Consider the following 12,168-nt stretch of genomic DNA (forward strand, 5'->3'; position numbering starts at 1 on the left):
TTTCTCTCTGGAGATACTAGAAACCAATAAAATATGTTCTGATGAATAATAATTAGCTTTCCCTATCAATTACTGAAATGCATTTCCTCCACTCATGCACCACTGTAAATGTGTAATCATGATTATGCATAACTGCTAATGCATATGCATTAATGTAATTCGACACACAGATAACCCATCAACATGTAACACTATACTGTTGTTGTTTTTATTTTTGTTCTGCTATTCTCTTTTCAAATCGAATAATTTTTCAACCTGAGGCTCTGCGCTCGCTGTGTAATACATTCATGGTGCTGTTGACACCGTTATAGATCATAAAGCATTTCCTTAATGCTAAGAGAAACACATTCAATAGTGTGAACTCGTATTTTAAGAGAATGTTCTAAAGGTGCTACTCTTGCTTATTGACCCGTCAGGCACAGAGAAATCTCGAATTTTTCTAGCCAGACTTAAAGGGGATGAATGTATGATTTATGTGCTGTAATTTCTGACCCTTCCCTGCATTTTGAAGTAAATATTTCTTGCACAGTAATTTATTTACTGAAGAGAGAGCACAAATCTGTTTGCTGATAGAAAATCTCTGTTTATAATAAGCAAACAGGACTTTCTTTTAAAGGAAGCCAACATTCTGTAACTAGATTATGCTGCTGAGTTAAAATCACATCATTGTCTTTTCAAATAAGCAATATATCTTTTACCAGTTGTTTAGTAAAAATGCCTGCTCTTTTGAAATCAGGCTGTAATGAGCACACTGACCTTTAGGCTGTTCCTGACCGGTTGCCTGTCATCCAGATGGCCACTTCTTTTCCACACTCCTTTCTACACGGTTTAGCATCAGACATGGCCTTAAACAGCCTGATTCTCCCAGTCACTAAACAGCGCTGCTCTAAGTACAGCCTTTTATCTGTGAAAATAAAGCCAGAGTTTGTTTCTGATCGTTGGTAGATTTGAAACTAATGCCTATAACCATTGCTCATGAAATATCCAACTGTTAGTGCAAGGGGTTTACAACAATATATCAGCAGCTAGACGGCTAAAAAGACAGGAAAACAAATCCCGGGTCTAATGCATGGAACACTGCATATATTTCAACCATTAAAGCAAGCAAACTATTCTGGCGTTGGCCTAAAATAGCATTGTGCAAGGCTGGAAATGCCATCAAAATTAATAAAACATGCCCCCAAAATTTAAGAAATGAACTGTCCCTGTATGTATTTAAAAAAAATATATATTTATTTCAAGTATAGTTAAGCAATATCACACAAGCAGAAAGTACTGTTTACCCAAATATCAGCATGACTGCAAATGTGATAATTTTATAACAGTTCAATAACAATAAGTTAATATTAAGTGACTCACTGTTGTAAAGTTTGACTGTTTTTGCCCTTGTAGTGTGAATGATTCAGAGTCAAATCGAGTGAGTCAATGATTCAATGTTATATATAGTATAATATGTTATATATATTTGTGTAATTAAAAGATGTATGTAACCTTAATTTTTATAAATAATTATGAGAGGGATGCCTCCTTTATTCACTCGAGCACCTGCTAAAAAAGTAAAAACATTTATTTAATGCGCCTGTTCATATCGCATTAGTCGGGTCAAATGTGCTTCAAAAGCTATTCTGTGCAGAAATGATGAGCTAAATAACACCATTTCTAAAGCAGAACCCAATTCCAAGAGGACGGCTCTTAGTAATTGAAATCTCCATGAGCCAGGAAATTCCCTGAAAACATACTCCCTCTGTGAAATGTTATGGGAAGATTACCAATCTTTCATTTTTACAGCTTATTTTAATGGCTTTTCAATTAGTCGCATAAAATTAATATAAAATGATGTATGAATGATTGCATCTAATTTGAGAGTTTGACTCCATTTGTGAGGCTGCCTTTTTTTATTCTAAATGCTTTGAATTAAATGAATCATTATGTTTAGTTAATATATTTTGGCCTCTAGAGTCCCTCTCACCAGTAAAATGATTTATTTATTCAGTGTGTTATGAATACAGCAGAGGCCACTGAATTTATTTTTTATATTTTTTACACTGCATTATTATGCAATCAAAAAATATTTGTATTTAGATGCATTTAAATTGCATATCAAATTTCCATGTATTTGGATTACACCGTTTTAAGAAACTAATAAACTTATTGATATAGTTGTATATATTTAATAAATAATGTGTATTTTTTTCCCGTCATATATAAAACAGGTAAGATTGACTCAAATAATTAATTAAATAAAGAAAGAAATAAATGCAAAGCTTATTTTTGCATCTATTTTATTTTACTTAATTATATTTTTACAATTAATGTATTCCGATTGTGAAACAAGCAATATTTAATTCATTAAAATGTTTGAAACAAATTGGATTTTTTTGATGATAAATATATAAACTTTGTGTATTTTAAACACATTGAGTGTTATTTTAGTATCATTAAGAAACTATTATACTTTTTATTAATATTTTGAATGCATTTTATTTTTATAGTTTTTGCTTTCGTGTGCATTTTAGTAAATGTTTTAGTAACATTTGTTGAGTTGTAATTTTTTATTAGTTTTTTTTTTTGTTTTAAAATATCTATATATTTATAACTTATAGTTATTTTAGCACATTGTTAAACTAAATGAAAATTATATATATATATGTATATAATTTCATTTCATATAGCTTTTTTATGGTTTTAGTTTTTAACTTTAATAACCCTTGTGCTATTATAGAAATCTGACCTGATTTATTTATTTATGACTGACAAATATGCATCACATTATTATTTTATTAGTTTATGTTCAAACTGTGTAATCCAAATGCATGGAAATTATATATGCAATTCAAATGTCTTTGTATCTAGTGAAACACATAAGTTGAACTTTTAGAACAGCCTTTTTTTGACAAAGCAGAATCTTCTCTCATTCTTGAGAGTCACATGAGATTTGAATGAAAGATTTGGCACTTTTTCTTCCTTTCAATTTTCAGTTCATTGCCAGATTGTCCCCTTTGAAAAGCAAATGTCATCTGAGTACGGCAGCGTGTCTTGGGTCGACTCTTCTGGGAGTGTGACTGTGGGTAGAAGGTGACCTTTCAGTGCTCATCAAGGAACAGATGTTCCCACCCTTCTATGAACTAGCACCATCTTCAGAAGCACACTGCTAAAAGGACATCAATTAAGGGAGACCTATACACCAGCACCAGCACTTCGGTTAGGCGTCCTCTTTTCACAAGCTTCATAAAGGAAATAAACTGTTATTCATTATTGACAGAAAACCCCTTTGGAGTCGCTCTTCAAAGACGCTCTTGTATATAAAATGCTTCTCTGAAGCAGCGTGTGGAGGAATGCCTTAGATAAACCATCGTTTTTAATCAGCTCAGGAAAAGCTTTGTGTTATTTGTTCATTTGTGAACAATCAATACAAAGACGAAGAGGCTTGCCAAGAACAGCAGAAAAACCCAAAGCACGTCACATGAAATGAGTCGCATTGCAACAGAGTTTTAAACACAGCTTTTACGCTGGTTTCTGCAGCCAAGCTTGGAGTACTTATTCAAATAAATCTGTGGTGGAGAAGAATTTACTATAATATTTTAATTTAGTGATTTACTTAATTTATAAAGACAACATAAGATAAAGCATAGACAATCAAGGACTTAGACAAGGGTTTTTATCGTTAACTAACACTATTCAAAACATTTTTGTTAATTAAAAACATTAGAGAAAATTAGATGAAAAAAATGTTGCTTTGGCAGCTGGATTTATTACTTTACTACTGGATTTATTAGTGAATAATTACTGAAATTATTAAGTGAAAATAAATAAAAACTCAAACTGAAATTAAAATAAATTAAACCTAAATAATTAAATACTGTATATAAATATATATATATATAAACTAAAATTTATCATTCAACATAATTACAAAGTTACATAAAATTAAACTAAAATTAAAACTGAAAAAAAAAATAAAAAAAATAAAAACTATAACAGTATATAAATAATACTACAACACAACATAGAACATAAATACTACAACAACACTGTTTGGAACCAGTGCTATTTTAATATGATGGAGATACTATTATAGTTTTTATTAATATTGTGAATTAGTTTTTATTTTTATATTCCCTGTTCTCATTTTAACTTAAAGTTTTAGTCTTTTTTTTGTGTGTAATTTTTATATGATTTTTTTACATTTGTAAGTAAATAGTAAGTAAAATAGTTAAAATTTAAATAAAAATTAATAAAAATATTTAAACATTTAAAGACGTAAAAATTTCAATTTTTGTCAACTAGTTGAAATAAAATTATGAGATTGGGAAAAAAATATCTATATATATTTTACGTTTTTAATTTTATTATATATATTTTTAATAGTTTAAGTTTTCATTTACTAATAACCCTAAGTAGGACCACCTAGCAACCTCCCAGAAAACCCTAGCAACCTCATAGCGACACACTGGCAACCACTCAATGCCATTCAAATGTGAAATTCTACTCTGAGTCGTTAATGAGTATCATTGAGAATAGAAACAGTGATTTACAGTGCACAGCGTCTGTCGCATCACAAAATTAACTCTCGTAAGGTATTGCTATACTTCGTGCAGCAGATGTTGCTTCGTTCTGATTCCCCGTTCAAAATCCCGAGGTCGGATGCTGTGATGAACAAACTCAGAATGAAGTCGAATGTGGTCGTCATGGTGACGGGGGTTGAGGGTTTTGTAATTAGTCATGGTAATTAATGGCGTGTCATTTTCTGTCTGCTTCACTGCCAGCGTGCCATTGGCTGGATCCAGTGTCATTTTTTACATTTAACATGATTAATCTGCGGATAAGCTGAAATATTACGGCACAACTCTGGTCCTCATGGTTATTGGCAGATGCATTTGTTTTAGCTTGCAACTGTAATGCCATTGTGCATTAAGTAATGTTTCCGTCTTTATCATCCAACGACTGGAGGAAATCTCACAGGCTGCTCTATAATAACTCAGTTGAACTTAGTCTTAGATAGTTTCACCTTATATCCCTTACAGATAAATAAAAATAGAAAAAAAAGAGTTTAAGTTCATATTTGATTTTAAGTAGTTTTTTATGGCAAGGAATCCAGCATACACTTTTAAGGGTTTATTTTATTGCACTTTGTCTATGTAATTTCAATTACAGTACTGTACCTTTAAATGCCATGTTCTCAAAATGAGTTTTTTCTCCACTCCAGCAGCACTTACAAACACCAAAACTTAGAATTTTATTGCTTTCTATATTATGAAGGGTTTTACTGAGGGGTTTGCTCATATATCATTCGCCTGGTTTTATTTTTGCATTTTATCTATTTGCGTCTATAGATTTTTAATTACAGTACTGTACCTCAAATTCAGTTTGCTTCTCCACTCCAGCAGCACTTACAAACACCAAAACTTACAATTTTACTCCTCTCTATATTCTGAAGGATTTTGTAGAAGGGTTTGTTCATATATAATTTGCCTTTTTTTTTTTTTTTTTTTTTACAACATTTTATTCTTAAAACATGGCAAAACTGTATTTTTTTTTATCTGGTTGTTGACAGTATTTTCAGACTTTTGCAGTGATAAAGATAAATCCTAAATACCCTATGTATAAATCTTTAAATATAATATGAAAATTAAATCAAACAATTTTCTGGAATATTATAGTGAATATTTAATTGTGCATATTGAAACATAACATTTCAGAAAACTTTGAATAGGTCAAAGATGAGACGTCCCATTTCGTTGTCAATAAAATTAAATTTACAAAAGTGATTTTATATACACAAAAAACATTAAATGCAAGTAAAGTGTCTACTTAAATGTTTCAAATAACTTTTCTGTAAATAAAAAGTCAAAAAATGAGTTCAGTGCAACAGATATATTTATGTAAAAATTAAACAACATACTTATTCTGACCTGTACTTATTAAAATATATAAAAGAACAAGTGATCTTACTAATTTCTATTAGCTGTAAATTATTAAATTTTTATTAAGTAAAAATAAAACATAATAAAAATATTAATGAAAAAACATATTGCTGACAAATGGGTCAAACCTAGTGGTTTGAAGGATCTTGGCAAAGATTGGTAAAGATTTAAAATGATAATGAACTCGTTTTTAATAGCTGCACTGTGATCCTTTTAATGTGACTGAAGTCTTTTAATGTCATTTAATGATTCCAGTTCTGATTAGATTTTACTGGTGTATGAAATTTGTTACACTGAATGACATTTTAGTGAGTGTCTTCTGTAAATTATGGCATAAATACAAAGACAATCTTAAAGTAATCAATCAATTTGGGAAGTATGTTTATATCTGGAAGTTAATTTGTTTACCCTATTTCCTCTTCTTCTACTACAAGCGTGTATCAGTGGGAGGAGCTAAAGAGGCAGTGATGTAGAAGCAGGCGTTGATGTTCTCCTGTGGAGGCGGGGCTTAGCCACACTATTACATCATAAAGTGGCACATTCCAAAACGAGTTGTTTTCTGAGCTTGCTTTCAATAAAAAGTGTTTTTGAACTAACTAAAGGATGTTTTTATTGACCTGTTGTATGTCAAAAGATCAAGGGAAATTTGATTTCTCAGTTCATGGACCCTTTAACAGATTAAAATAATGTCAAAAAGGCTGCCAAGAAAGTCTAAAGGCTTTGAACAGCATGCACAGTTCACAGAAAGCCACTAAGGTGCCAGAAACCTCTGCCATTAGAGTTATTCAGTGTGTGAAAGCTCTCTGGATCACGTCCATTAGAACTCACACACACCAAACCTGTGTTTAAATGCACCACACTTTATATTTCTTTCCCAAACAGCCACACGGAAAAGCCATTAACTAGTAAAACAAGGTCACCGAACAGCAGAAATCACTCCCCCGTGATATATATGAAATTTACGTTCCGGTAATAACAAAAAGTGAAGGTCTTTCTGTAGAGGAAGAAAGCAGAGGAACAGAGCAGCGGAGCTGAGAGGCCTGTCTGTGAACAATAAATACAAGAAATGAAATATTAACGGTGTTTTAGGATCACAGTAACTGCATGTCAGAGCAAATAACTGCTGCAGACTATCATTGACATGCATCATTAATATGTGCTGGAGAAACACGACTGTAAAAGCCCGTTATAAACACAGCACTCTCACGAACAGTCAATTCTTATGAAACCTCTTGAGGATCTCACATCTGAGAGGTTTTTGGAGTAAGAAGCATTTTTTCCCCTTTCCCCGAAACAAAATTGTGATTCTAGCAAAAAATGTGTTATAATGGACCAAGAATATAATATAAAGCCATTTTTTTGGCATTATAGATTATTTTAGTGACAATTAACACAAATTCTCACATTTCCTTTTGAGTTTTGTCATTTTCATTATTCTCATTACTGTAAAACATGTTAGTGTGCCAATAATGAGAATCTAATGGGAATCATAATTGGATGATTAACAAAACATTATAATATTATATTATAACATTATATATATATATATATATATAATATTATAAATTTTTTTTAAAGAGATTTTTTGGTTGTTGCTTTAACTTAATGATAATTTGGATGCTAATGTAAATTAAAAATGTTAAATGTCTTTACTTTAAAACCATATTATTGTGTGAGAAAAATCGAGACTGGATGATTAGCAAAAAAAAAAAAAAATTATTATAGTATAAAGTAAAATACTTATTTCATATTTCATTCACATAGTATTTTTAAATGTGTCCAAACTGTAAAAGCATATTAGTGTGTGACAATAATGAGGATCATAATTAACCATCCAATTATGTTCTAAAGTAAAAAAAAAAAAAAAAAAAACCTTCAGGGCAAAAAAGCCAAATGCCATATTAGTGAATTATTAAGAATCTAATGAGAACCATAATTGGATGATTAACATAAAAATAATATGCTAATAAAACCCTGAATAATTTATAATTAAATAATAATAATAATAATATTTATTTATTTATTTATTTAGCTTTTCCATAATGAAAAAAGTACTCCAAAAACAGGTTTTTAAAAAAATATATATATAATATACAATAAAATATTCACATATTTTTCTTTTGCTTACGAGGTCAAATATGACCCATATTTGTTACTAATTCAGAGAGATTCACCTGTTTAGACACAATTTATTAGTATATTTATTTATTTATTATTTACTTTTAAAATTATAAGAATTTTTTTGTTGCTTTTCCGTAACAAGACTTTGGAAAATAATGTAAATAAAAAAATGTCACAATGGTCCTAAAACAGGCTTTTAGGATCACTTCAACTTTTTAATTTTTAAAAAGATGATATACATATATTTTCAAATCTTCTCTATGATTATGAGGTGAAATATGACCCGGATTAGTTACTGTTTCGGAGAGATTCACCTGTTTACACACAATTCACCTGTTAAACAAAAGTGCCCAGAGTTGCATTTTGACAGTACTCTTCTGAAAAAATAAAAAACCCAATAAAATCTTGATTTCATCAATGAATTGACAAACCTATACACAGCACTCCTGTCATTCAAATCACATGAGCAGATGACCTCTGACCCGCTGTCCTCTGTAACACTCATCGATCTGTCACCGGAGGAATGACTGATCCTTCATCCAGCGGTCCAGCAGTCAGATGTGGGATGAAGCTTCACACCCGCCGGGACTCGACCCGCAGCAGGAGCCCACAGAGGAGCGATGGAGCCATCAATGGATCCTTTGACTGCAGGTGAAAAGGAAAGACCATGTGTGAGGTGAGGAAGACAGATAGAGGAGGACGAGCAATCGCTCTCGAGGGAGCAGCAAAACACTGTCACACGTGACAAACCACAAACCACGGATGACTGGAAGATAAAGATACTGCTGCAGTAATGTGTGTGAGACTCCATTTAATCAAACACCAGACCACTAAATTCTGTTCAGTTAAAACAGTCTTTAAAACACTGTGGAAGACAGTTAATTGGATTTGACCTCCAGCTGTAGAAAGTGAACATGCAACCTGCAAAAATTCATTTCAGCACTTTTAGAGCAGCTACACACAAGCAGTAAAAGTTCTGTAAATGTAGTGTAAATGTGAGCTGTCAGCCTTGGGATTCGTAAAATAACTCTTTTGGGTTGGACAGAAGAGGCAATACAGGTTTATTTTTGGATAAACTACTCCTAAAAAAAAGAAAAAAAAAATGCAATATTTAAGTAATTTTCATATATGAAGAGTCCATCTGAGATTTTTCCTCTTAAATGCATTTTTATAAGGCTCCTGTGTTTAGGTTCAGTAATTTCACTTTAATGGCAAAGAAAAATGAGTCAGCTAATGAATGCCGTATTTTCAAAAATGTCCAATGATATTTTTTGCATCTCAAGTCATGTATATATATATATATAGTACAAAATCTAATTTCTGCACTTCTAGACAGCTTGTAAACCAGTACAAGTATTGTAGATTTAGTGCAAATGTAGATTAGTAGCATTAAGATTCATAAAATTACACTTTTGGGTCTGGATAGAAGAAGAAATACAATTTAATTTTTTTTACAACCTGCAAATTTTAATTTCAGAGCACTATAAATGTAGTGTAATCAGCCTTGAGATTTATGAAATTACCTGTTTTTGTTGGACACATGAAAACAGGTTAATTTGTGGATAAACTACTTGTTTACAACACATTGAAAAAAAACAACAAAACAATGTAAGACTTACTTTGAAACAATTTTCACTCAGAAATTGCTAGTAAATTTCACAAATAATTACAAAGAAATGACAAGTAAAGCATTGAAGAAAACATAATTTTTGAAGCAGAAAGGCTGAAATTGGATTTTCTTGTTAAACATACTCCAATAATCTTTTATTTACAACTAAATTAATAAATAAAAGATCACTGATGTACATTTCACAATAAAAGATGTTTGTGTTACTTGCCATTTCTTTGTGAAATTTATCAGCAATTTCTGAGTGCGAGTTGTTTATACACCAGTTTTTAGGAAAAAAAAAAGCATGCAAAACAAGTTTATGCTTAAGTAACATATAAATGAGAGGATGTTCAGTGTCTCTAAACGTTAAAACATTTCCACTTTGTGCATGCAGGCCATTCCCACATGATTCAGTGCACAGCGATCCTGCGGTTCCTGCATCAAGTGTTAAGCCACATGCTCACGTTCTGCTCCGCTGGTCAAAAGCAATTAAAAAAAACATGGCTTTAATTATCATACCTGCCTGGATGAGACATGCATGAGCGGATGGAAATGCAGCGGAACGAAGCAGAAAACACAGGCCGAAGTTTGCAGTTGAGCTGCAATATGGGATTTACTGCAGTCTGGATTTAAGGACGAGCTTAAGAACTTCATGAATTGGTTTGTCCGGCTTGAATGCTCATATGCATGTTTTTCATTCTGAATGCGTTTAGGAAATTGTGTTGACGTGGCCTTGCGAGGCTTTACAAGTAGATTCTGATAGAAAAGCTGCTAGAAACTCATGAACAACGAACCAAATCAAACCTGATTGAGAAATATCACTGCTTTAAAAACACAAACAGTTGTCTTTCTAGGAGGTTATCTGCATTATAATAGCCTCGCCTCGTAATTTCCCTTTAGATTTTTACTTATTATTCTGCATCTAAAGGCTGCAATTGATATAAAATTGGATTTCCTAGATATTGCCTTTCATTATGCTGAGTGTCTGAATGTGAAATGGCCTCATTGAGGCTGAAACGGCGGGTCGCTGTCGAGCTGAGGTGAATATTAGCGTGATGTTTCTATTAGTTAGACTCGTGCAAACACAACGATTTGCTCATTCGGTCTGAAGGGACTGAAAAGCATCTGCTGACCATGTAGAACTCCAGCCACAGTGGTCAGGTCATTATCAGCAGTGCATATCATTATCATATTAATTAGCAGTGAATTCAATTAGCAGAGGTCCGAATGTCTGTCCGTATGGACTCGTGTGTCCAGAGGGGTCTGTGGGGTCGACACTATGGATGTTCACACAGGATCAGGATTTTACAGCACAAACGCATGTTTCTACATCAAAAGAGAGAAATACAATGTGTAAAATGCTAATGAAATCAAAATGTACAGTACTTTAAAAAAACATTTCTACTGTTATTGTGAATGATTCATCAGTGCATGTTTTTTTTTGTCCAAAAACTAGATAAAAAATAAAACTTATATTAATCGAAGCTTACATTCAGTGCAAAAATAAATAAAATTAAAGAAACAAACAAATCTAAATTAAATTCCGTCAGTACATGTTATTCCAAATAAATAAATAAATAAATACATAAATTCATATAGAAATAAATACAGAGACCATTCTGGTATTAAAAAAAATAAAATAAAATAAAATAAATTGTTCTTCATTTTATTTTATTTTTTAGTGCATATCAATCACTGCCACATTTTTTAGAGTATATAGATATATATATTATATATATATATATATATATATATATATAATATTATATATACACTATATGTATGTGTGTGTATATATATAAAAAATTATAAAAATAAAATTAAAAAATAACTCCTGTGTATGTTATTCCCAAAAAATAAATATAAAAATAAAAATCTAAAATTAAATAAATACTTCTAATCTAAACTTACATCCAGTGCATGTTGTTCCACATAAATAAATCAACAAATAAATACAAAAGCACATACATACAGAAACCATACTGATATAAAATGCCCACTCTTCACGATCCCATGAATTAAATCAAATCCTATCTTTCTTCCTCTCTGAATATCTTGTTTCACTCAGTAATACATTCTGACAGCAAAATGGGTTTCTTACCTCGTTTCATGTTGATTTTCTGTGGCTGCTTCTCTTTTTGTTTTTCTTCTGTCATGTGTGGTCTCATTGATTTTTCTCCAGGACCTCAGGGATTGCGTTTGGGCCCTTGGCAGAAATGTCACGTGTGTCTGAATCCGTCCTGAAGGAAAAACCTGCACAAGAATCTGCCATGCTCTCATGTACAGCCAATATTCATTTATAATGGCATTACTGCTTTATGCAAACATAAGCCAACAACAGAGGCTGAAGGAAATTTTAATCTCAAACTTGATTTAATTTTAAAGGCTGTCTGGGAAGGCTTTTATTGCTCAATGCACCAGAGTCAGAGAAGACGTCTTATTTAATCTGACACAAATGAAAACAGTATTTCTTCAGTTATAGTTCCTGTGGAAACTCTCTTAAAACACACTTTT

General features: G+C 31.6%; 1 long non-coding RNA gene across 1 annotated transcript; it reads right to left on the reverse strand.

Moving 5' to 3' along the window:
• Nucleotides 1–394: 394 nt before the first annotated feature.
• Nucleotides 395–11,889, reverse strand: LOC122147861. The gene is made up of 3 exons (XR_006161864.1): nt 11,756–11,889; nt 8,477–8,690; nt 395–904 (listed from the first exon to the last, which is right to left on the reverse strand). It is a non-coding gene; the product is annotated as an uncharacterized LOC122147861 (long non-coding RNA).
• Between the last annotated feature and the right edge of the window lie 279 nt (nt 11,890–12,168).

Source organism: Cyprinus carpio, chromosome A15 (assembly GCF_018340385.1).
Source record: "Cyprinus carpio isolate SPL01 chromosome A15, ASM1834038v1, whole genome shotgun sequence".
NCBI classification, from domain to species: domain Eukaryota; kingdom Metazoa; phylum Chordata; class Actinopteri; order Cypriniformes; family Cyprinidae; genus Cyprinus; species Cyprinus carpio.